The sequence below is a fragment of the Triticum dicoccoides genome, chromosome 4A (genome assembly GCF_002162155.2).
Source record: "Triticum dicoccoides isolate Atlit2015 ecotype Zavitan chromosome 4A, WEW_v2.0, whole genome shotgun sequence".
In the NCBI taxonomy this organism is placed as follows: Eukaryota; Viridiplantae; Streptophyta; class Magnoliopsida; order Poales; family Poaceae; genus Triticum; species Triticum dicoccoides.
In genome coordinates, this window is record NC_041386.1 from 653,965,207 (window position 1) to 653,989,046 (window position 23,840).

The following is a 23,840-nucleotide window of genomic DNA, read 5'->3' on the forward strand; positions in this document are numbered from 1 at the left end:
TGTGTAAAAGTATCCCTCGTCGTAGCCTCCAATCGTGTACACACCTCCATAAAGAGGTCTCAATTCTCCACGCATTGTAGAGAGGACCATAAACGAAGAGCCCCCGGCATCAGAGAAGTACCTTTATCGCTAAAAACCTTATCATTTCTACATAGCCAAAGCGACCACATAACGGCAAGCCTCCCACCCTGAGAAAAGTTCTAAACCTGTGAGCAATCCCATGTAATCAGTTGCCAAATACATTAGGAACACTACAAGGAGGATACAAGCCAGAAGCTATTTGGATGACTGACCGTATAGAACGAGCCAATTTGCATTGAAAGAATAAATGTTTTATTGTCTCATCATGGTGACAAAAGACACATCACGGACTTCCATGCCAATTCCTCTTAATAAGGTTATCTTTAGTAAGAATGACTCCACAATGAAAATACCATGCAAACATTTTATTCTTAAGAGGTATCTTCATCTTCCAGATCTTCTTATTATTATCAACTGGCACATCAGACTGGATTAAGGCTCTATACATAGAATCCACTAAGAATTTTCCATTCCCATGAAGGTTCCATCGAAATACATTTGACCCATGTGATAGGTGCACCGTGGACAACCGCTGGAGCAAGGTGTTCTACGATTGGAGTCTGGGTCCAATTTAATCTCTTGTGAAGGTCACATTTGGCGGAAATGGTTCCATTACCATGGCGATAGTATCACCCTTGTGGCGCACAATGTTGTATAGAGCCAGATATTGTTCCTAGAGTGTGGCATTTCCTAGCCACCTGTCCTCCACATCTAATTTCCGAGCCGTCCTTAATCGAGAAGGATCCATAGAAGAAGAAATATTTCTTCGTAGCCATTAGACCGTCCCAAAAGTCGGAATCCCCAGGCTTCCAGTATACTTGGGATACCCCCTTGGAGCCCACATATTTCCTCCTTAGGAGGGTTTGCCATACACCTTCTTCCGTCAGAAATTCAAACAACCATTTGCCGAGGAGGGCCCTATTCTTAACCTCAAGGTCATGAATACCCAACCCGCCCTGGTCTTTGGGACGGCAAACCACACTCCATTTGGCCAGTCGATATTTCTTTCTCTCGCTGTCTCTTTGCCAAAAGAATCTTGATCGGAAATAATCCAATATATGTAAAACTCCTTTCGGCAACTAGAAGAAGGAAATCATATATAGTACCATATTACTAACTACTGAATTTATGAGGACCATTCTTCCACCCAGAGACAACAATTTACCTTTCCAACTACTAAGTCTTTTTTGTAGTCTCTCCTCGACGTGTTACCATTCAGCATTTTTGAGTCTCCGATAATGTATCAGTATCCCCAAATATGTGATCAAAATCTGGCCCAACCCGCATTCAAACAGTTCAGCATACAGGTGGGCTTCGTCTTGAGCCTCGCCAAAGCAAAACAATTCACTTTTATGAAAATTGATCTTAAGACCCGAGAGTTGCTCGAATGCTGATAGAATTAGTTTCAGATTTCTCGCTTTCTCGACTTCATGATCCATGAAGAGAATCGTATCATCGGCATATTGAAGTATAGAGAGACCACCATCAACTAGATGATTTACTACCCCTTCAATTTGGTCATCAACCTTGGCACGCTCAATCATGATCGCAAACATATCCGCCACTATATTGAATAGCATGGACGATACCTAGTCACCTTGTTTTAAACCCTTCTTCGTTTGGAAATAGTGTCCAATATCATCATTGACCTTAATGGCAACACTACCTCCAGAAATGAAGCTATGGATCATAGCGCGCCACTCTGCAGAAAATCCTTTCATTCTGGGAGTCTGTTGAAGAAAGGGCCACTTGACTTTGTCATAAGCCCTTTCAAAGTCTATTTTGAGAACCACCCCATTCAACTTTTTTCGGTGTAATTCATGGACTGTTTCATCAAGGATAACAACACCATCAAGGATGTGTCTGCCTTGCATATATAAAAGCTGTCTGTGAAGGACGAACCACATGTTCAGCAACCGAATTTAGCCTAATAGTCGCAACCATCATGATTATTTTAGAACCAACATTAAGGAGGCAAATAGGTCTATGTTGTTGTATCCTTTCAGCCTCATTAACCTTACGTAATAAAATAATCTCACCGAAGTTTAAGCGAAACAATCCTAGTTGGCCAGCATGTAAGTCGCTAAACAAAAGTAGGAGATCCGGTTTGATGCTTCCAAAAAGTGCTGATAGAACTCGGCGGGAAAACCATCCGGACCCGGGACTTTGTTGTGCTCCATTAGGAAAACCGCCTTTCTAACTTCGTCCTCGGAGTATCGGGCTGTTAGAAGGATGTTTTCCTCATAAGAGACCTGGGGGATATCATTTGTTCGGGACTCATCCATCGAGAAGTTTCCTTCCGCTGGGGCTCCGAACAAATTTTTATAATAATTAGTGATATAAGATTTAAGTTGCTCATGCCCCTCAATCGTGTCTTTGACTCTCTTGTAGGGAATGAATAATTTTCTTTCGGTGTCTGCCATTGGCGACTTCATGGAAATATCTAGTATTCGCATGACCTTTCAGGATAAATTGAGAGTTAGAATGTTGATACCATTTGAGTTCCTCTTCACGCAGCATGCTAGCTATCTGTGCATTTGAATGACTCTTGATCTCGATTTCATGCTCAGATAGAGGTCTAACCTCTGCCAAAGCTTCTAATTCATCAATGATAGATGAAAGGTGAAGCTTCTCCTTTTTGAGGATACCCACCGTATGCCTAGCCCAACCACCAAGGAATTTACATAAAGCACGCATTTTGTTATTCCACTTGTGAATTGGGGTACGCCCGACGACCGGTTTCTCCCACACCTCCTTGACCATGTCATGGAAGCCATCCCGAAGCAACCACCCATGTTCGAACTTGACTCTTGCGTCTATGTTGTGGTCTGATAAACAATATAAAGGTGAAAATGTTTTCGGTGATGTTCAATTAATAATAAAAGGCTCTAGTAATTGTTAGGAGGTTTTTATATTTTGTTTAATATCAATGGGCCTTAAATGGCCAAGTGGTGGAAAACTACTAACCTGCATTTTCTAAGTTCAACAACCTACATTTTCTAAGTTCATTCAGGCGGTTGACGAAATGAGATAGCCTTCAAGCAGTGCAACTTTACCTGGGCGATATGTGTGTGTGTGCTCTAGAGAGAGAGAGAGAGATAGAGAGAGAAGGGGGAGTAGCAACACCTCTGTGGTTCCTCTCTGCCTCTCCTTTTGATAGCATCTTAGCTGGGGAGGTCTGGAGGCAAGGCGGAGAGCCAGGGAGATAACTCATGTGGGAGGTGAATGACAATCTTATTTGGAATGGCTATTCATTCCATTAAAGATGAATTAAAGAATCCTCCGGTCTTTGGACAATCCTCCGACATTTGTGCACACAACGTTGGAAATATTTTTGGAGGTCAATTAGCGGAAGTACTCCTATGCAATTGTTATTCGGGAATTAGGGGTTGAGCTCAACCGAGTAGCTGGAATTCTGCAGTGCAAGCTGAGCTCTTTCCTATGCAAATGCCTGGGAATTGGCTTTGAAGAACAGACGATGAGAGGCCATGGGAAGGGTTGATACTTCTAGTCGATAGCGAGCCAAGGGATGCTATTGATAGTCTGGTCTCTATATCCGTGGGATATGGCAAGAAGATCCTTTTCTGTTGTGATCACCAGCTCAATAGCTGCACGGCTGCGAATATCATACCTTTGAAGTTTGATCACGTGCAGACTGCCGAAACGGACGCAGAACAGCCGCACGGTCCAGCAGGCGCCAGCTAACAGCAAGTGGGTGGCAGACTTTCAGGACGACCTAATGTTCACGATCCAGATTCGATTTCCATGCTGCAGCACGCAATCTCACAAGTGTAGTGCGATGCAGGGAGGCCAGACGAGTTCTCATGGCATTGAGATGTCTTCGGCTCGTACACTGCCAAGTCCACATATAACAGATTATGCATGGGATTGATTCGCTCTGAGCGGGCAGCTTGTATCTGGAAGTGTTGGGCCCCCTTAAAGTGCAAATTTTTGGTGTCTCTGGCCATGCAATATAGGGTTTGGACCTGGGATCGCCGCCCTCGCCATGGACTCCATGATCTATCAACGCTCTATTATACTTGCCTGCGAGACGAAGATAATATGGACGACATCCTCTTGCAATGTGTCTACGCTAGGGAAGTATGGTATTAGAGTTCTGATCACTTTCGGCTGTCACTGGCTACAACAACATGCGACACACTAGTTACATGGTGGACTCGAGCAGGGAGCAGCGGCAGTCAGGATAGGCGCGGATTTGACTCTCTTGTCATTATCACAGTTTGGTCTCTTTGGAAACAACGGAACGCAAGGGCCGGTGTTCGGCATAACTGAGCAACAGCTACAACCTCGCCAATCGATCCAGAGCATCATCATGGATTTGGCTAATTGGAAGCAGGCAAGATCAGAGGGTTTAGATCGTTTTATGAGAGAATAGGCTTGTAATTTATCTGGGTGGTGTGGAAGTGTGATCGAACGCTTGTTTGCATCATACTCGGTCTTCTTGTAATTTACATTGCTCCCTTCTATATAAAGGTATGATACGCCATTGACGTAATCTCGGAAAAAATGAATTGAATGAAGTATTCAGCTAGTTAATTAAAATGTCCAGATTTGAATAGCAAAAATTTCTTTTCTTTATTCCTCATAATAAAGATTTTCCCGGTTTTACTATTCTTTTATATTCTTCAATCTTTTTTTACCTTTGCATACAAAGATCAATTCCATAAACACGACGGAATAATCCTTGTAAGCAGCAAAGCTAGTCAGATTGACAACCTCACTAGATTAAGTTGGGAACCAAGGTAAAGTTTGTTAGTTGAGTGTAGGGCTAATCATGTGCTCGGGGAAGAACTCCGCGGATTGTTACCTTTGTTCTCAGTACCAACGGAGGATTCTTCACACTACAAAACCTTGTCCAACATATATTCTCTTTTTCGCACTACCTTATTAGCCTGGGGTATTAGGAAGCAATCCACAGAGACATGCATTTAGACACACTCTGCAGTTCACGGATGAAACTCGGCAAAATATTATTCTTTATAGGAAACAAACACAAAAGAACTTCATCTTCAGAACAGTTTTAATTTGAATTGATCCTGTCGATTTGCACTTGGTTTCTCCCCTGGTTTTCCCATGCATGCATATGACCGCCCCGGTGGCTTCATGTCGGTGGGTGGGTTCCGCTGCAGTTAGGCATAGCGTGCCCTTCCATGTCCGTGGATGAACCTCGCGTCATCCTCCGTGTACACGTACATGCGTCTCATTTAACAGCCTGCATGTTTTAAGTCCATTTTACGTGTTATGCGAGAAGGGTGGTACTGGAGAGCAAGAGGACGCGGTGACTGACGAGAGACGGACGGTCTTGCTGAGAGTGGTCGAAGAAATGAGGGTCTCCCCGTCGAGGTACGCCAGCTCCCCGTCGATCCTGTCCATGATCCTCTCGTTGTTCTGCTGCGCGGTGAGGGTGAAGGGATGATCTGATGCCTGCTGCATGCATGCGTGTTGTCAACATGACAGAAGCACATGCATAATATGAAAAGAGTGCTTGTACTATCAGATCCAAATTAAGTGACAAGGTGCTGCCGACCATGACCCAGCCCCAGGTGTCAGAGAAGGATGACACATGGGCAGTGTATGCTTTCACATCTGTGATCAAAACCAGGCAGGTGCAGCTACCTAGTTAGATGCAAATTAATCCCATGTATGTATGCATATACATATATCATGGAGAACAAGACAAGGCAAGGCATGTGTGGTTCATAAGCAGAGACCTCAGTGTTTCGAAAAATAAGTAGAGAGAACTTTATTGGGTGTACTCACGCTTGAAGACGTGCCTAAGGGTGTTGTAGATGGAGGAGAAAACCTCCTCGTGCGTCAGGACGCCGGCTGGTCCAGCCTATAGCCCCAAACAAGACGACCACAAGAGTTACTACCTCCGTACTGGTTTATTGGTCATCTTTGTGTTTTGTGTCCAAATTTGATCATATATTTAACTAACAAAATGTTAATTCATGTGATAAAACTATATCATCTGATTCGTATTTGAACATAGTTTTCAATAATACTATTTTTTGTGACATGAATTAATATTTTGTTAATTAAATTCATGGTTAAAGTTTGGCACAAAATACTAAAGGGACCAATAAATCAGAACTGAGGTAGTAATAGACTGACTGAGATTGAGATGGATCGACGGGTAGCAAATGAAAGGGCTTGATTTTGCCTGTGTGATGAAGATGCCGCGGTCTTGGAGCCTGGGCTTGAGTACCTGCTCGTAGAAGCACTTGGTGTAGAGCTTGTAGCAGGGGCCTCCCTCTATGGGATCAGCCAGGTCCCCCACTATCACGTCGAACTTGTCGTCCCGTCTCTACTCCAGCTCGGCCCTGCAGTGTCCATCTATCATCATTAGTACATCAGTGTCAGTGTCATTGATGAAATTTGTGTGAGTGGTGTAGTACCTGGCGTCGTTGATGACGAGGCAGAGCATGTCGCTGGCGAACGCTTCCCAATTGACGCTGAGGTGCGTCCGGCAGAAGTGCACCACCTCCTGCCGATTGACGTCGTGCACGCGTGGACGGACATGTTTAATTAGATGTGTGAGCCACAGCAACAAGTTTAGTCGTGGACGTGATCGACCGATCGGTGTTCAAATGATGTGGTACGCAACGCACCTCGTCTATGTCGCACATCACCACCCTCTGAACGGTATTGTGCCTCAGCGCCTCCCTCGCCGCCGCCCATGATGAACACCGTCTTGGGGCTGCAGCCAAACGGGATGAAATTTCCAGATTGCATTGACCCCGTACTTGTAGAAAATAGGGCCTTTCGTTCAGGCCAGATAAGCTCGTTAGTCCCGGTTCTGTCATGAACCGGGCCTCGTGGGGGCATTGGTCCCAGTTCGTCTGGTTTCTTTGGTCCCAGCTAGTGAGATGAACCAGGACCAATGGGCCTCGCTCTTGGCCCACCATCATTGATCCCGGTTGGTGGCTTGAACTGGGACCAAAGGGTGTCTTTTAGTCCCGGTTCAATCCATAAACCGGGACCAATGATGTGCCTATATATATCCCCTCGCCGGCGAGCAGACCACTCCACACTGCTTTGTTTTTTCTGGCTGATGAGGGGAGGGCTTTGTGGTGCTCTAGCTCACCTCATATGCACATGAGGTATTCGATGAAATGCGCGAGCCACAATATTTAAGCTTTCTCCTCTTCGAGCTCGATCTTCAAGCTCCATTTTCCTCAATATTTGTCTAGATTTAGCGGTCCGTCACGTTCCGTCCCCGTCTTCACCACCGTCGATCGCCCACGCCGATCTCGTCGTCGGCACCACCGTGGTGAGCCTCTTGTTCTTATCTTCTTTCTGAAAGGAATTTTTTTACTTGTATGTTTAGGTAGATACTTGTATATTTTTCTTACTTTTATTATTGCTTCTTATTATATAGTATGATGGTTTTGGTATCCGCCCCCGTCGGCCCTCGTCGGCCCTCGTCCTGTCTATGATTCGGATGTGGTATATATTATCTTTTATAACTATTTGGTTCATTTATTGTTTTTGACAATTATGCCGACCAACATGACATAGACTTTGTTTATCTAGGAGGTATGTGAACCGGAAATTCCAACCGACCCTATTGTCGAGAGGTTAAATTTAGTTGAAGAAGAAAACAATTTCTTGAAGGAAAAAAATTGAGGAGGAGAAGATGATATTGGAGTTGCTTGTTGCAGATGTCCTCGATGATCACAAGATCAAGATGGATGCAATGCGCTTGAAGATTATAAAGATTAGAAAATATGTCATTCATACCGAGGCTTGGTATCATTATACCGTTGGATCAATTGTTACCTGAGTTGTGATTATGATCGCATTTGTTTTCGCATTAAAATATTTTACATAGTTTCAGTGTATGATTTAATTAATTAGATGCTTTGGAGAGCTATATGTTGTTCAATGAGAACTATGTATGTACGTTGGTTTTAATGTGATGATGAACTTCTATTAATTTGGTCACTTAATTATCTATTCATGATGTTCTATAATGGTTTTTGACACACATAATTATATATAATGCACGCAGATGAACCGACAATGGATGTACGGTGACAGACACACCTCCGAGTATATTAAGGGCGTGCATAATTTTCTCGAAATGGCCGATGCAAACAAGCAGAATGGATTTATGTGTTGTCCATGCCCTATATGTGGGAATACGAAGTCTTACTCTGACTCAAAAACCATTCACACCCACATGCTTTATAAGGGTTTCATGCCACACTATAATATTTGGACCAAGCATGGAGAAATAGGGGTTATGATGGAAGACAACAAAGAAGAAGAGGACGATGACAACTATGTGCCCCCTGAATACGGTGATGCTGCAACAGGGGAAGCTGTTGAAGATCAAGAGGAACCTGAGGATGTGCCCGATGATGATCTCCTTCGGGTCATTGTTGATGCAAGGAGACAGTGCAAAAATCAAAAGGAGAAGCTGAAGTTTGATCGCATGTTAGGGGATCATAAAGAAGGTTTGTACCCCAATTGCGAAGATGGCATCACAAAGCTTGGTATCGTACTGGAATTGCTCCAGTGGAAGGCAGAGAATGGTGTGCCTGACAAAGGATTTGAGAAGCTACTGAAAATATTGAAGAAGAAGATTCCAAAGGATAACGAATTGCCCGACAGTACGTATGGAGCAAAGAAGGTTGTATGCCCTCTAGGATTGGAGGTGCAGAAGATACATGCATGCCCTAATGACTGCATCCTGTACCGTGGTGCGTACGAGGATTTGAATGCATGCCCGGTATGCGGTGCATTGCGATATAAGATCAGATAAGATGACCCTGGTGATGTTGACGGCGAGCGCCCCCGGAAGAGGGTCCCTTCCAAGGTGATGTGGTATGCTCCTATAATACCACAGTTGAAACGCCTGTTCAAAAATAAAGAGAATGCCAAGTTGATGTGATGGCACAGAGAGGACCGTAAGAAAGACGGGAACTTGAGAGCACCCGCTGACGGGTAGCAATGGAGAAAAATCGAGAGAAAGTACTGGGAGGAGTTTGCAGGTGGCGCAAGGAACGTATGGTTTGGTTTAAGCGCAGATGGCATTAATCCTTTTGGGGAGCAGAGCAGCAATCATAGCACCTGGCCCGTGACTCTATGTATCTATAACCTTCCTCCTTGGTTGTGCATGAAGCGGAAGTTCATTATGATGACAGTTCTCATCCAAGGTCCTAAGCAACCCGGCAATGACATTGATGTGTACGTAAGGCCATTAGTTGAAGAACTTTTACAACTGTAGATTGGAAACGGTGTATGTGCGTGTGATGAGCACAAACAAGAGGAATTTGACCTGCATGCGTTGTTGTTTGTCACCATCAATGATTGGCCTGCTGTTAGTAACCTTTCAGGACAAACAAATAAGGGATACCACGCATGTACACACTGTTTAGATGACACCGAAAGTATATACTTGGACAAATGCAGGAAGAATATGTACCTGGGGCATCGTCGATTCCTTCTGACCAACCATCAATGTCGAAAGAAAGGCAACCACTTCAAAGGCGAGACAAATCACCGGAAGAACCCCACCATGCGTACCGGTGATCACGTACTTGCTATGGTCAATGATTTAAAAGTAATCTTCTGAACGGGTCCCGGCAGATTATCTGTTCCGAATGATGCTGAGGGACGCGCACCCATGTGGAAGAAGAAATCTATATATTGGGACCTACTCTACTGGAAAGACCTAGAGGTCTGCTCTTCAATCGATGTGATGCACATGACGAAGAACCTTTGCGTGAACCTCCTAGGCTTCTTGGGTGTGTATGGGAAGACAAAAGATACACCGGAGTCACGGGAGGACCTGCAACGTTTGCACGAAAAAGATGGCATGCCTCCAAAGTAGTATGAAGGTCCTGCCAGCTACGCTCTTACCAAAGAAGAGAAGAAAATCTTCTTTGAATGCCTGCTCAGTATGAAGGTCCCGTCTGGCTACTCGTTGAATATAAAGGGAATAATAAATATGGCAGAGAAAAAGTTACAGAACCTAAGGTCTCATGACTGCCACGTGATTATGATGCAACTGCTTCCGGTTGCATTGAGGGGGCTTCTACCGAAAAACGTTCGATTAGCCATTGTGAAGCTATGTTCATTCCTCAATGCAATCTCTCAGAAGGTTATCGATCTAGAAATCCTACCAAGGTTAAGGAGTGATGTGGCGCAATGTCTTGTCAATTTCGACCTGGTGTTACCACCATCCTTCTTCAATATCATGACGTACGTCTTAGTTCATCTTGTCGACGATATTGTTGTTCTGGGCCCTGTATTTCTACACAATATGTTCCCCTTTGAGAGGTTCATGAGAGTCCTAAAGAAATATGTCCGTAACCGCGCTACGCCAGAAGGAAGCATCTCCATGGGCCATGAAACAAAGGATGTCATTGGGTTTTGTGTTGATTTCATTCCTGACCTTAAGAAGATAGGCCTCCCTCAATCGTGGTATCACTACACCACAGCACTGCATCTGTGACAGACAGGTTGGTCGAAAAAACAACATTTGCCGATAGGTAGTCAGTCGGGAAAGAGTATTGCCGACCGACCGCGTCTGTTGGGCAAAGTCCAGATGGGAAAGCCTTTTGTCGACCGACATATCTTTGCCGACCGACAGTTGGATGGCGATACAAGACATTGCCGACCGAACATCTCTTGGCACTACTATGAACCTTTCCTGACCGATTTTCCGTTGGTACTGTCCAAGATCTTTTCCCGACCGACTATTTGACGGTGCAATCTTTGCCGACAGATATTCTGCTGGCTCTGCTATGTATCTTTCCCGACAGACAATTGGATGGTGTTGTTTTTTACCAACCGACTCTCCGTTGGCTATGGCGTAAGCCATTGCCGACCGATAATAGGACGTTCTTTTCTTTTCCCAGCCAACAGTTCGTCAGTGTTTAGTTTAACTGACCAATAAATATGAACCTGTTATATATTTCTCATCTGCTTTATACAATATCAATCAAGTTGCATATCTCATCACAGAACAATATCAATCAATTTAACTAACTTGCATGTACTCACAAAAAAAATCATGACCAAAGAAGGATAAAACAGTAATTCATTCTCATAAGCCTTCCAACATTTATATGTTCCAGTCACCGAATCACTCGATAGGTTTACAAAATGATAGATGCATATCCATCGATTCATTGTTTGCTCCATTACATAAAATACCCAGATGACAAGACCCTGCCATAAAGGTCCACAAAATGATCCTAAAAGACACTGTTTTTGCTCCATTACACAAGATGTCTAGCGAACACGAACTGCCATCTTCATGGTTCCTTCATGGTCCTTTTGTATGTCTTACCTACAAAGGATACAAAGTCACCGGTGAATTCATGCATTCATAGAGATAATGGTGAAAATAATAATTGCATAAAGCATCAATGGCAGTGGGGTTTTAGTGTTATAAAAAACAGGGCAAGTCCTAAATAATGCGACAACATGTTTAGTTAGAATTTGTACTGTGTTAGACATAATAGAGCATCAATGCCTGATGGCCATGGAATATATTTCATCAAGAAATATGAGCAATATGCATCATCTGGCTGCAGTTTAGCATACGTCCAATCATTGGGAGCAACACATTCAGGTACAGACTCACGATCGTCAGTTTTTCTAGAAAAAACCACCAATTTTCTTTCTTTCTTTTCTCTGGGCTGGAAAATACTGCAGTGCGCCTGACGATTATATTTAGAAAACCATCAAAGAATTACATATGCATGTCAATGCCACAAATTATATGAAAGTAAGCCATTAATTTTAGAGAAGCATATGTACTGTACATACAAATCTTTATAGGTAGAAGAGCCAGAGCCTGTGAAACCATCAGGTTATGCATAAGAGAAATAAAGAAGATAGAATGTAATATGTGGGCCTAGGAACAGGATTCAGAAAATAGCAAAACTATTAAAAAATTGTATGACTACTTTATGGACATGAATCAGGATTCGGTATAAGGATACAATGTACTATATGGACATGAATCTAATTTATTGCTAGTGGTAGAACAAAAAAAACTGTATGACTACTTTAAAATCCAAAACTTGGATTGCACCTGACCATTATATTCAGAACAGTAGATGCACTTTAGTGCACACATTAAATTAAATTTAGAAATTATTGTACACTTGTACATCTCCTACAAATTTGAGTATCTTGGTGGCTAATGTGTGGGGTCACAATGGCTGTGCTATAACTTTTTGGTGTGTGATAGTACCTTAGAAACTTGTGTACTTTGATAAAAAGAAAGCACCAAGAAGCATCTATTTTACAGTACCTTAGCGGCGAGATGAGGAAGATGCCCCTAGTTTTTAGGGTTTCATCTAGCAAAGTGATCATGAGTTAGTATCACAAATCAAACAATTTGCGATAAGTGGACAGAACACATATTGTAGGTGATTACCTTGCTAGATGGCCACGCATTGGTCTTTGTGACAGCATCGGTGATAATTTGTAAACCATCATATTCATAAGGCACAGTGGCATCCCTTCTGATAGCAATATTGACAAGAACCTCATAAGTTGCTGGTCCAAGGAGCTCTCCACCCACAATAATGTCTGGGTCAACTGAGATAATCATTGCCTTGGTAACAGGAGTTTCAGGACCAGTCCATGCATATAGAAGCACATCCATACCAATCTGAATCAATGATTATTTTAGAAACATGAAAATGAAACAGAATTTAAACATATAGGTAAGGATGTGAAGATTACAAGGCTTTCATCTTCATTGGCTGATGCGCTTCTTGCAGGGGGCTTTGCAACAACTCTTCTATGAACAAATGGCTCTTCATCATCCTGTTCAACATCTTCTTCAGCATCTATATCTTCCTCAGCTTCAACTCCGGAGTTCTACCAGACAAGAATATGGAAATAGAGTTAGTGCATGCAAGATGGATTAATGATGCAATGAAAAGAGCTGAAAATAGTTCATTACTTGTCGAGAATTGGAACCGTTGTGCGAGCTAGGAGTTTCCAGATTATGCCTTCCTTCTGTGACAGACAGGTTGGTCGGAAAAACAGCATTCGCCGACAGGCATTCGGTCGGGAAAGAGTATTGCCGACCGACCGCGTCTGTTGGGCAAAGTCCAGACGGGAAAGCCTTTTGCCGACCGACATATCTTTGCCGACCGATAGTTGGATGGCGATACAAGACATTGCCGACCGAACATCTCTTGGCACTACTATGAACCTTTCTCGATCGATTTTCCGTTGGTACTGTCCTAGATCTTTTTCCGACCGACTGTTTGACGGTGCAATCTTTGCCGACCGATATTCTGCTGGCTCTGCTATGTATCTTTCCTGACAGACAATTGGATGGTGTTGTTTTTTACCAACCGACTCTCCATTGGCTCTGGCGTAAGCCATTGCCGACCGATAATTGGACGTTCTTTTCTTTTCCCTTCCAACAGTTCGTCAGCGTTTAGTTTAATTGAGCAATAAATATAAACCTGTTATATATTTCTCATCTGCTTTATACCATATCAATCAAGTTGCATATCTCATCACAACACAATATCAATCAATTTAACTAACTTGCATGTACTCACAAAAAGATAAATCATGACCAAAGAAGGATAAAACAGTAATTCATTCTCATAAGCCTTCCAACATTTATATTTTCCAGTCACCGAATCACTCGATAGGTTTACAAAATGATAGATGCATATCCATCGATTCATTGTTTGCTCCATTACACAAAATACCCAGATGAGAAGACCCCTCCATATAGGTCCACAAAATGATCCTAAAAGACACTGTTTTTCTCCATTACACTAGATGTCTAGCGAACACGAACTGCCATCTTCATGGTTCCTTCATGGTCCTTTTGTATGTCTTACCTACAAAGGATACAAAGTCACCGGTGAATTCATGCATTCATAGAGATAATGGTGAAAATAATAATTGCATAAAGCATCAATGGCAGTGGGGTTTTAGTGTTATAAAAAACAGGGCAAGTCCTAAATAATGCGACAACATGTTTAGTTAGAATTTGTACTGTGTTAGACATAATAGAGCATCAATGCCTGATGGCCATGGAATATATTTCATCAAGAAATATGAGCAATATGCATCATCTGGCTGCAGTTTAGCATACGTCCAATCATTGGGAGCAACACATTCAGGTACAGACTCACGATCGTCAGTTTTTCTAGAAAAAACCACCAATTTTCTTTCTTTCTTTTCTCTGGGCTGGAAAATACTGCAGTGCGCCTGACGATTATATTTAGAAAACCATCAAAGAATTACATATGCATGTCAATGCCACAAATTATATGAAAGTAAGCCATTAATTTTAGAGAAGCATATGTACTGTACATACAAATCTTTATAGGTAGAAGAGCCAGAGCCTGCGAAACCATCAGGTTATGCATAAGAGAAATAAAGAAGATAGAATGTAATATGTGGGCCTAGGAACAGGATTCAGAAAATAGCAAAACTATTAAAAAATTGTATGACTACTTTATGGACATGAATCAGGATTCGGTATAAGGATACAATGTACTATATGGACATGAATCTAATTTATTGCTAGTGGTAGAACAAAAAAAACTGTATGACTACTTTAAGATCCAAAACTTGGATTGCACCTGACCATTATATTCAGAACAGTAGATGCACTTTAGTGCACACATTAAATTAAATTTAGAAATTATTGTACACTTGTACATCTCCTACAAATTTGAGTATCTTGGTGGCTAATGTGTGGGGTCACAATGGCTGTGCTATAACTTTTTGGTGTGTGATAGTACCTTAGAAACTTGTGTACTTTGAGAAAAAGAAAGCACCAAGAAGCATCTATTTTACAGTACCTTAGCGGCGAGATGAGGAAGATGCCCCTAGTTTTTAGGGTTTCATCTAGCAAAGTGATCATGAGTTAGTATCACAAATCAAACAATTTGCGATAAGTGGACAGAACACATATTGTAGGTGATTACCTTGCTAGATGGCCACGCATTGGTCTTTGTGACAGCATCGGTGATAATTTGTAAACCATCATATTCATAAGGCACAGTGGCATCCCTTCTGATAGCAATATTGACAAGAACCTCATAAGTTGCTGGTCCAAGGAGCTCTCCACCCACAATAATGTCTGGGTCAACTGAGATAATCATTGCCTTGGTAACAGGAGTTTCAGGACCAGTCCATGCATATAGAAGCACATCCATACCAATCTGAATCAATGATTATTTTAGAAACATGAAAATGAAACGGAATTTAAACATATAGGTAAGGATGTGAAGATTACAAGGCTTTCATCTTCATTGGCTGATGCGCTTCTTGCAGGGGGCTTTGCAACAACTCTTCTATGAACAAATGGCTCTTCATCATCCTGTTCAACATCTTCTTCAGCATCTATATCTTCCTCAGCTTCAACTCCGGAGTTCTACCAGACAAGAATATGGAAATAGAGTTAGTGCATGCAAGATGGATTAATGATGCAATGAAAAGAGCTGAAAATAGTTCATTACTTGTCGAGAATTGGAACCGTTGTGCGAGCTAGGAGTTTCCAGATTATGCCTTCCTTCTGTGACAGACAGGTTGGTCGGAAAAACAGCATTCGCCGACAGGCATTCGGTCGGGAAAGAGTATTGCCGACCGACCGCGTCTGTTGGGCAAAGTCCAGACGGGAAAGCCTTTTGCCGACCGACATATCTTTGCCGACCGATAGTTGGATGGCGATACAAGACATTGCCGACCGAACATCTCTTGGCACTACTATGAACCTTTCTCGATCGATTTTCCGTTGGTACTGTCCTAGATCTTTTTCCGACCGACTGTTTGACGGTGCAATCTTTGCCGACCGATATTCTGCTGGCTCTGCTATGTATCTTTCCTGACAGACAATTGGATGGTGTTGTTTTTTACCAACCGACTCTCCATTGGCTCTGGCGTAAGCCATTGCCGACCGATAATTGGACGTTCTTTTCTTTTCCCTTCCAACAGTTCGTCAGCGTTTAGTTTAATTGAGCAATAAATATAAACCTGTTATATATTTCTCATCTGCTTTATACCATATCAATCAAGTTGCATATCTCATCACAACACAATATCAATCAATTTAACTAACTTGCATGTACTCACAAAAAGATAAATCATGACCAAAGAAGGATAAAACAGTAATTCATTCTCATAAGCCTTCCAACATTTATATTTTCCAGTCACCGAATCACTCGATAGGTTTACAAAATGATAGATGCATATCCATCGATTCATTGTTTGCTCCATTACACAAAATACCCAGATGAGAAGACCCCTCCATATAGGTCCACAAAATGATCCTAAAAGACACTGTTTTTCTCCATTACACTAGATGTCTAGCGAACACGAACTGCCATCTTCATGGTTCCTTCATGGTCCTTTTGTATGTCTTACCTACAAAGGATACAAAGTCACCGGTGAATTCATGCATTCATAGAGATAATGGTGAAAATAATAATTGCATAAAGCATCAATGGCAGTGGGGTTTTAGTGTTATAAAAAACAGGGCAAGTCCTAAATAATGCGACAACATGTTTAGTTAGAATTTGTACTGTGTTAGACATAATAGAGCATCAATGCCTGATGGCCATGGAATATATTTCATCAAGAAATATGAGCAATATGCATCATCTGGCTGCAGTTTAGCATACGTCCAATCATTGGGAGCAACACATTCAGGTACAGACTCACGATCGTCAGTTTTTCTAGAAAAAACCACCAATTTTCTTTCTTTCTTTTCTCTGGGCTGGAAAATACTGCAGTGCGCCTGACGATTATATTTAGAAAACCATCAAAGAATTACATATGCATGTCAATGCCACAAATTATATGAAAGTAAGCCATTAATTTTAGAGAAGCATATGTACTGTACATACAAATCTTTATAGGTAGAACAGCCAGAGCCTGTGAAACCATCAGGTTATGCATAAGAGAAATAAAGAAGATAGAATGTAATATGTGGGCCTAGGAACAGGATTCAGAAAATAGCAAAACTATTAAAAAATTGTATGACTACTTTATGGACATGAATCAGGATTCGGTATAAGGATACAATGTACTATATGGACATGAATCTAATTTATTGCTAGTGGTAGAACAAAAAAAACTGTATGACTACTTTAAGATCCAAAACTTGGATTGCACCTGACCATTATATTCAGAACAGTAGATGCACTTTAGTGCACACATTAAATTAAATTTAGAAATTATTGTACACTTGTACATCTCCTACAAACTTGAGTATCTTGGTGGCTAATGTGTGGGGTCACAATGGCTGTGCTATAACTTTTTGGTGTGTGATAGTACCTTAGAAACTTGTGTACTTTGATAAAAAGAAAGCACCAAGAAGCATCTATTTTACAGTACCTTAGCGGCGAGATGAGGAAGATGCCCCTAGTTTTTAGGGTTTCATCTAGCAAAGTGATCATGAGTTAGTATCACAAATCAAACAATTTGCGATAAGTGGACAGAACACATATTGTAGGTGATTACCTTGCTAGATGGCCACGCATTGGTCTTTGTGACAGCATCGGTGATAATTTGTAAACCATCATATTCATAAGGCACAGTGGCATCCCTTCTGATAGCAATATTGACAAGAACCTCATAAGTTGCTGGTCCAAGGAGCTCTCCACCCACAATAATGTCTGGGTCAACTGAGATAATCATTGCCTTGGTAACAGGAGTTTCAGGACCAGTCCATGCATATAGAAGCACATCCATACCAATCTGAATCAATGATTATTTTAGAAACATGAAAATGAAACAGAATTTAAACATATAGGTAAGGATGTGAAGATTACAAGGCTTTCATCTTCATTGGCTGATGCGCTTCTTGCAGGGGGCTTTGCAACAACTCTTCTATGAACAAATGGCTCTTCATCATCCTGTTCAACATCTTCTTCAGCATCTATATCTTCCTCAGCTTCAACTCCGGAGTTCTACCAGACAAGAATATGGAAATAGAGTTAGTGCATGCAAGATGGATTAATGATGCAATGAAAAGAGCTGAAAATAGTTCATTACTTGTCGAGAATTGGAACCGTTGTGCGAGCTAGGAGTTTCCAGATTATGCCTTCCTTCTGTGACAGACAGGTTGGTCAGAAAAACAGCATTCGCCGACAGGCATTCGGTCGGGAAAGAGTATTGCCGACCGACCGCGTCTGTTGGGCAAAGTCCAGACGGGAAAGCCTTTTGCCGACCGACATATCTTTGCTGACCGATAGTTGGATGGCGATACAAGACATTGCCGACCGAACATCTCTTGGCACTACTATGAACCTTTCTCGATCGATTTTCCGTTGGTACTGTCCTAGATCTTTTTCCGACCGATTGTTTGACGGTGCAATCTTTGCTGACCGATATTCTGCTGGCTCTGCTATGTATCTTTCCTGACAGACAATTGGATGGTGTTGTTTTTTACCAACCGACTCTCCATTGGCTCTGGCGTAAGCCATTGCCGACCGATAATTGGACGTTCTTTTCTTTTCCCTTCCAACAGTTCGTCAGCGTTTAGTTTAATTGAGCAATAAATATAAACCTGTTATATATTTCTCATCTGCTTTATACCATATCAATCAAGTTGCATATCTCATCACAACACAATATCAATCAATTTAACTAACTTGCATGTACTCACAAAAAGATAAATCATGACCAAAGAAGGATAAAACAGTAATTCATTCTCATAAGCCTTCCAACATTTATATTTTCCAGTCACCGAATCACTCGATAGGTTTACAAAATGATAGATGCATATCCATCGATTCATTGTTTGCTCCATTACACAAAATACCCAGATGAGAAGACCCCTCCATATAGGTCCACAAAATGATCCTAAAAGACACTGTTTTTCTCCATTACACTAGATGTCTAGCGAACACGAACTGCCATCTTCATGGTTCCTTCATGGTCCTTTTGTATGTCTTACCTACAAAGGATACAAAGTCACCGGTGAATTCATGCATTCATAGAGATAATGGTGAAAATAATAATTGCATAAAGCATCAATGGCAGTGGGGTTTTAGTGTTATAAAAAACAGGGCAAGTCCTAAATAATGCGACAACATGTTTAGTTAGAATTTGTACTGTGTTAGACATAATAGAGCATCAATGCCTGATGGCCATGGAATATATTTCATCAAGAAATATGAGCAATATGCATCATCTGGCTGCAGTTTAGCATACGTCCAATCATTGGGAGCAACACATTCAGGTACAGACTCACGATCGTCAGTTTTTCTAGAAAAAACCACCAATTTTCTTTCTTTCTTTTCTCTGGGCTGGAAAATACTGCAGTGCGCCTGACGATTATATTTAGAAAACCATCAAAGAATTACATATGCATGTCAATGCCACAAATTATATGAAAGTAAGCCATTAATTTTAGAGAAGCATATGTACTGTACATACAAATCTTTATAGGTAGAAGAGCCAGAGCCTGTGAAACCATCAGGTTATGCATAAGAGAAATAAAGAAGATAGAATGTAATATGTGGGCCTAGGAACAGGATTCAGAAAATAGCAAAACTATTAAAAAATTGTATGACTACTTTATGGACATGAATCAGGATTCGGTATAAGGATACAATGTACTATATGGACATGAATCTAATTTATTGCTAGTGGTAGAACAAAAAAAACTGTATGACTACTTTAAGATCCAAAACTTGGATTGCACCTGACCATTATATTCAGAACAGTAGATGCACTTTAGTGCACACATTAAATTAAATTTAGAAATTATTGTACACTTGTACATCTCCTACAAATTTGAGTATCTTGGTGGCTAATGTGTGGGGTCACAATGGCTGTGCTATAACTTTTTGGTGTGTGATAGTACCTTAGAAACTTGTGTACTTTGAGAAAAAGAAAGCACCAAGAAGCATCTATTTTACAGTACCTTAGCGGCGAGATGAGGAAGATGCCCCTAGTTTTTAGGGTTTCATCTAGCAAAGTGATCATGAGTTAGTATCACAAATCAAACAATTTGCGATAAGTGGACAGAACACATATTGTAGGTGATTACCTTGCTAGATGGCCACGCATTGGTCTTTGTGACAGCATCGGTGATAATTTGTAAACCATCATATTCATAAGGCACAGTGGCATCCCTTCTGATAGCAATATTGACAAGAACCTCATAAGTTGCTGGTCCAAGGAGCTCTCCACCCACAATAATGTCTGGGTCAACTGAGATAATCATTGCCTTGGTAACAGGAGTTTCAGGACCAGTCCATGCATATAGAAGCACATCCATACCAATCTGAATCAATGATTATTTTAGAAACATGAAAATGAAACAGAATTTAAACATATAGGTAAGGATGTGAAGATTACAAGGCTTTCATCTTCATTGGCTGATGCGCTTCTTGCAGGGGGCTTTGCAACAACTCTTCTATGAACAAATGGCTCTTCATCATCCTGTTCAACATCTTCTTCAGCATCTATATCTTCCTCAGCTTCAACTCCGGAGTTCTACCAGACAAGAATATGGAAATAGAGTTAGTGCATGCAAGATGGATTAATGATGCAATGAAAAGAGCTGAAAATAGTTCATTACTTGTCGAGAATTGGAACCGTTGTGCGAGCTAGGAGTTTCCAGATTATGCCTTCCTTCTGTGACAGACAGGTTGGTCAGAAAAACAGCATTCACCGAAAGGCATTCGGTCGGGAAAGAGTATTGCCGACCGACCGCGTCTGTTGGGCAAAGTCCAGACGGGAAAGCCTTTTGCCGACCGACATATCTTTGCCGACCGATAGTTGGATGGCGATACAAGACATTGCCGACCGAACATCTCTTGGCACTACTATGAACCTTTCTCGATCGATTTTCCGTTGGTACTGTCCTAGATCTTTTTCCGACCGACTGTTTGACGGTGCAATCTTTGCCGACCGATATTCTGCTGGCTCTGCTATGTATCTTTCCTGACAGACAATTGGATGGTGTTGTTTTTTACCAACCGACTCTCCATTGGCTCTGGCGTAAGCCATTGCCGACCGATAATTGGACGTTCTTTTCTTTTCCCTTCCAACAGTTCGTCAGCGTTTAGTTTAATTGAGCAATAAATATAAACCTATTATATATTTCTCATCTGCTTTATACCATATCAATCAAGTTGCATATCTCATCACAACACAATATCAATCAATTTAACTAACTTGCATGTACTCACAAAAAGATAAATCATGACCAAAGAAGGATAAAACAGTAATTCATTCTCATAAGCCTTCCAACATTTATATTTTCCAGTCACCGAATCACTCGATAGGTCTACAAAATGATAGATGCATATCCATCGATTCATTGTTTGCTCCATTACACAAAATACCCAGATGAGAAGACCCCTCCATATAGGTCCACAAAATGATCCTAAAAGACACTGTTTTTCTCCATTACACTAGATGTCTAGCGAACACGAACTGCCATCTTCATGGTTCCTTCATGGTCCTTTTGTATGTCTTACCTACAAAGGATACAAAGTCACCGGTGAATTCATGCATTCATGGAGATAATGGTGAAAATAATAATTGCATAAAGCATCAATGGCAGTGGGGTTTTAGTGTTATAAAAAACAGGGCAAGTCCTAAATAATGCGACAACATGTTTAGTTAGAATTTGTACTGTGTTAGACATAATAGAGCATCAATGCCTGATGGCCATGGAATATATTTCATCAAGAAATATGAGCAATATGCATCATCTGGCTGCAGTTTAGCATATGTCCAATCATTGGGAGCAACACATTCAGGTACAGACTCACGATCGTCAGTTTTTCTAGAAAAAACCACCAATTTTCTTTCTTTCTTTTCTCTGGGCTGGAAAATACTGCAGTGCGCCTGACGATTATATTTAGAAAACCATCAAAGAATTACATATGCATGTCAATGCCACAAATTATATGAAAGTAAGCCATTAATTTTAGAGAAGCATATGTACTGTACATACAAATCTTTATAGGTAGAAGAGCCAGAGCCTGTGAAACCATCAGGTTATGCATAAGAGAAATAAAGAAGATAGAATATAATATGTGGGCCTAGGAACAGGATTCAGAAAATAGCAAAACTATTAAAAAATTGTATGACTACTTTATGGACATGAATCAGGATTCGGTATAAGGATACAATGTACTATATGGACATGAATCTAATTTATTGCTAGTGGTAGAACAAAAAAAACTGTATGACTACTTTAAGATCCAAAACTTGGATTGCACCTGACCATTATATTCAGAACAGTAGATGCACTTTAGTGCACACATTAAATTAAATTTAGAAATTATTGTACACTTGTACATCTCCTACAAATTTGAGTATCTTGGTGGCTAATGTGTGGGGTCACAATGGCTGTGCTATAACTTTTTGGTGTGTGATAGTACCTTAGAAACTTGTGTACTCTGAGAAAAAGAAAGCACCAAGAAGCATCTATTTTACAGTACCTTAGCGGCGAGATGAGGAAGATGCCCCTAGTTTTTAGGGTTTCATCTAGCAAAGTGATCATGAGTTAGTATCACAAATCAAACAATTTGCGATAAGTGGACAGAACACATATTGTAGGTGATTACCTTGCTAGATGGCCACGCATTGGTCTTTGTGACAGCATCGGTGATAATTTGTAAACCATCATATTCATAAGGCACAGTGGCATCCCTTCTGATAGCAATATTGACAAGAACCTCATAAGTTGCTGGTCCAAGGAGCTCTCCACCCACAATAATGTCTGGGTCAACTGAGATAATCATTGCCTTGGTAACAGGAGTTTCAGGACCAGTCCATGCATATAGAAGCACATCCATACCAATCTGAATCAATGATTATTTTAGAAACATGAAAATGAAACGGAATTTAAACATATAGGTAAGGATGTGAAGATTACAAGGCTTTCATCTTCATTGGCTGATGCGCTTCTTGCAGGGGGCTTTGCAACAACTCTTCTATGAACAAATGGCTCTTCATCATCCTGTTCAACATCTTCTTCAGCATCTATATCTTCCTCAGCTTCAACTCCGGAGTTCTACCAGACAAGAATATGGAAATAGAGTTAGTGCATGCAAGATGGATTAATGATGCAATGAAAAGAGCTGAAAATAGTTCATTACTTGTCGAGAATTGGAACCGTTGTGCGAGCTAGGAGTTTCCAGATTATGCCTTCCTTCTGTGACAGACAGGTTGGTCGGAAAAACAGCATTCGCCGACAGGCATTCGGTCGGGAAAGAGTATTGCCGACCGACCGCGTCTGTTGGGCAAAGTCCAGACGGGAAAGCCTTTTGCCGACCGACATATCTTTGCCGACCGATAGTTGGATGGCGATACAAGACATTGCCGACCGAACATCTCTTGGCACTACTATGAACCTTTCTCGATCGATTTTCCGTTGGTACTGTCCTAGATCTTTTTCCGACCGACTGTTTGACGGTGCAATCTTTGCCGACCGATATTCTGCTGGCTCTGCTATGTATCTTTCCTGACAGACAATTGGATGGTGTTGTTTTTTACCAACCGACTCTCCATTGGCTCTGGCGTAAGCCATTGCCGACCGATAATTGGACGTTCTTTTCTTTTCCCTTCCAACAGTTCGTCAGCGTTTAGTTTAATTGAGCAATAAATATAAACCTGTTATATATTTCTCATCTGCTTTATACCATATCAATCAAGTTGCATATCTCATCACAACACAATATCAATCAATTTAACTAACTTGCATGTACTCACAAAAAGATAAATCATGACCAAAGAAGGATAAAACAGTAATTCAT

General features: G+C 41.3%; 1 pseudogene; it reads right to left on the minus strand.

The window, feature by feature from the left end:
* Positions 1 to 23,840, minus strand: part of LOC119283978 — a 67,654-nt pseudogene that overhangs the window by 742 nt on the left and 43,072 nt on the right.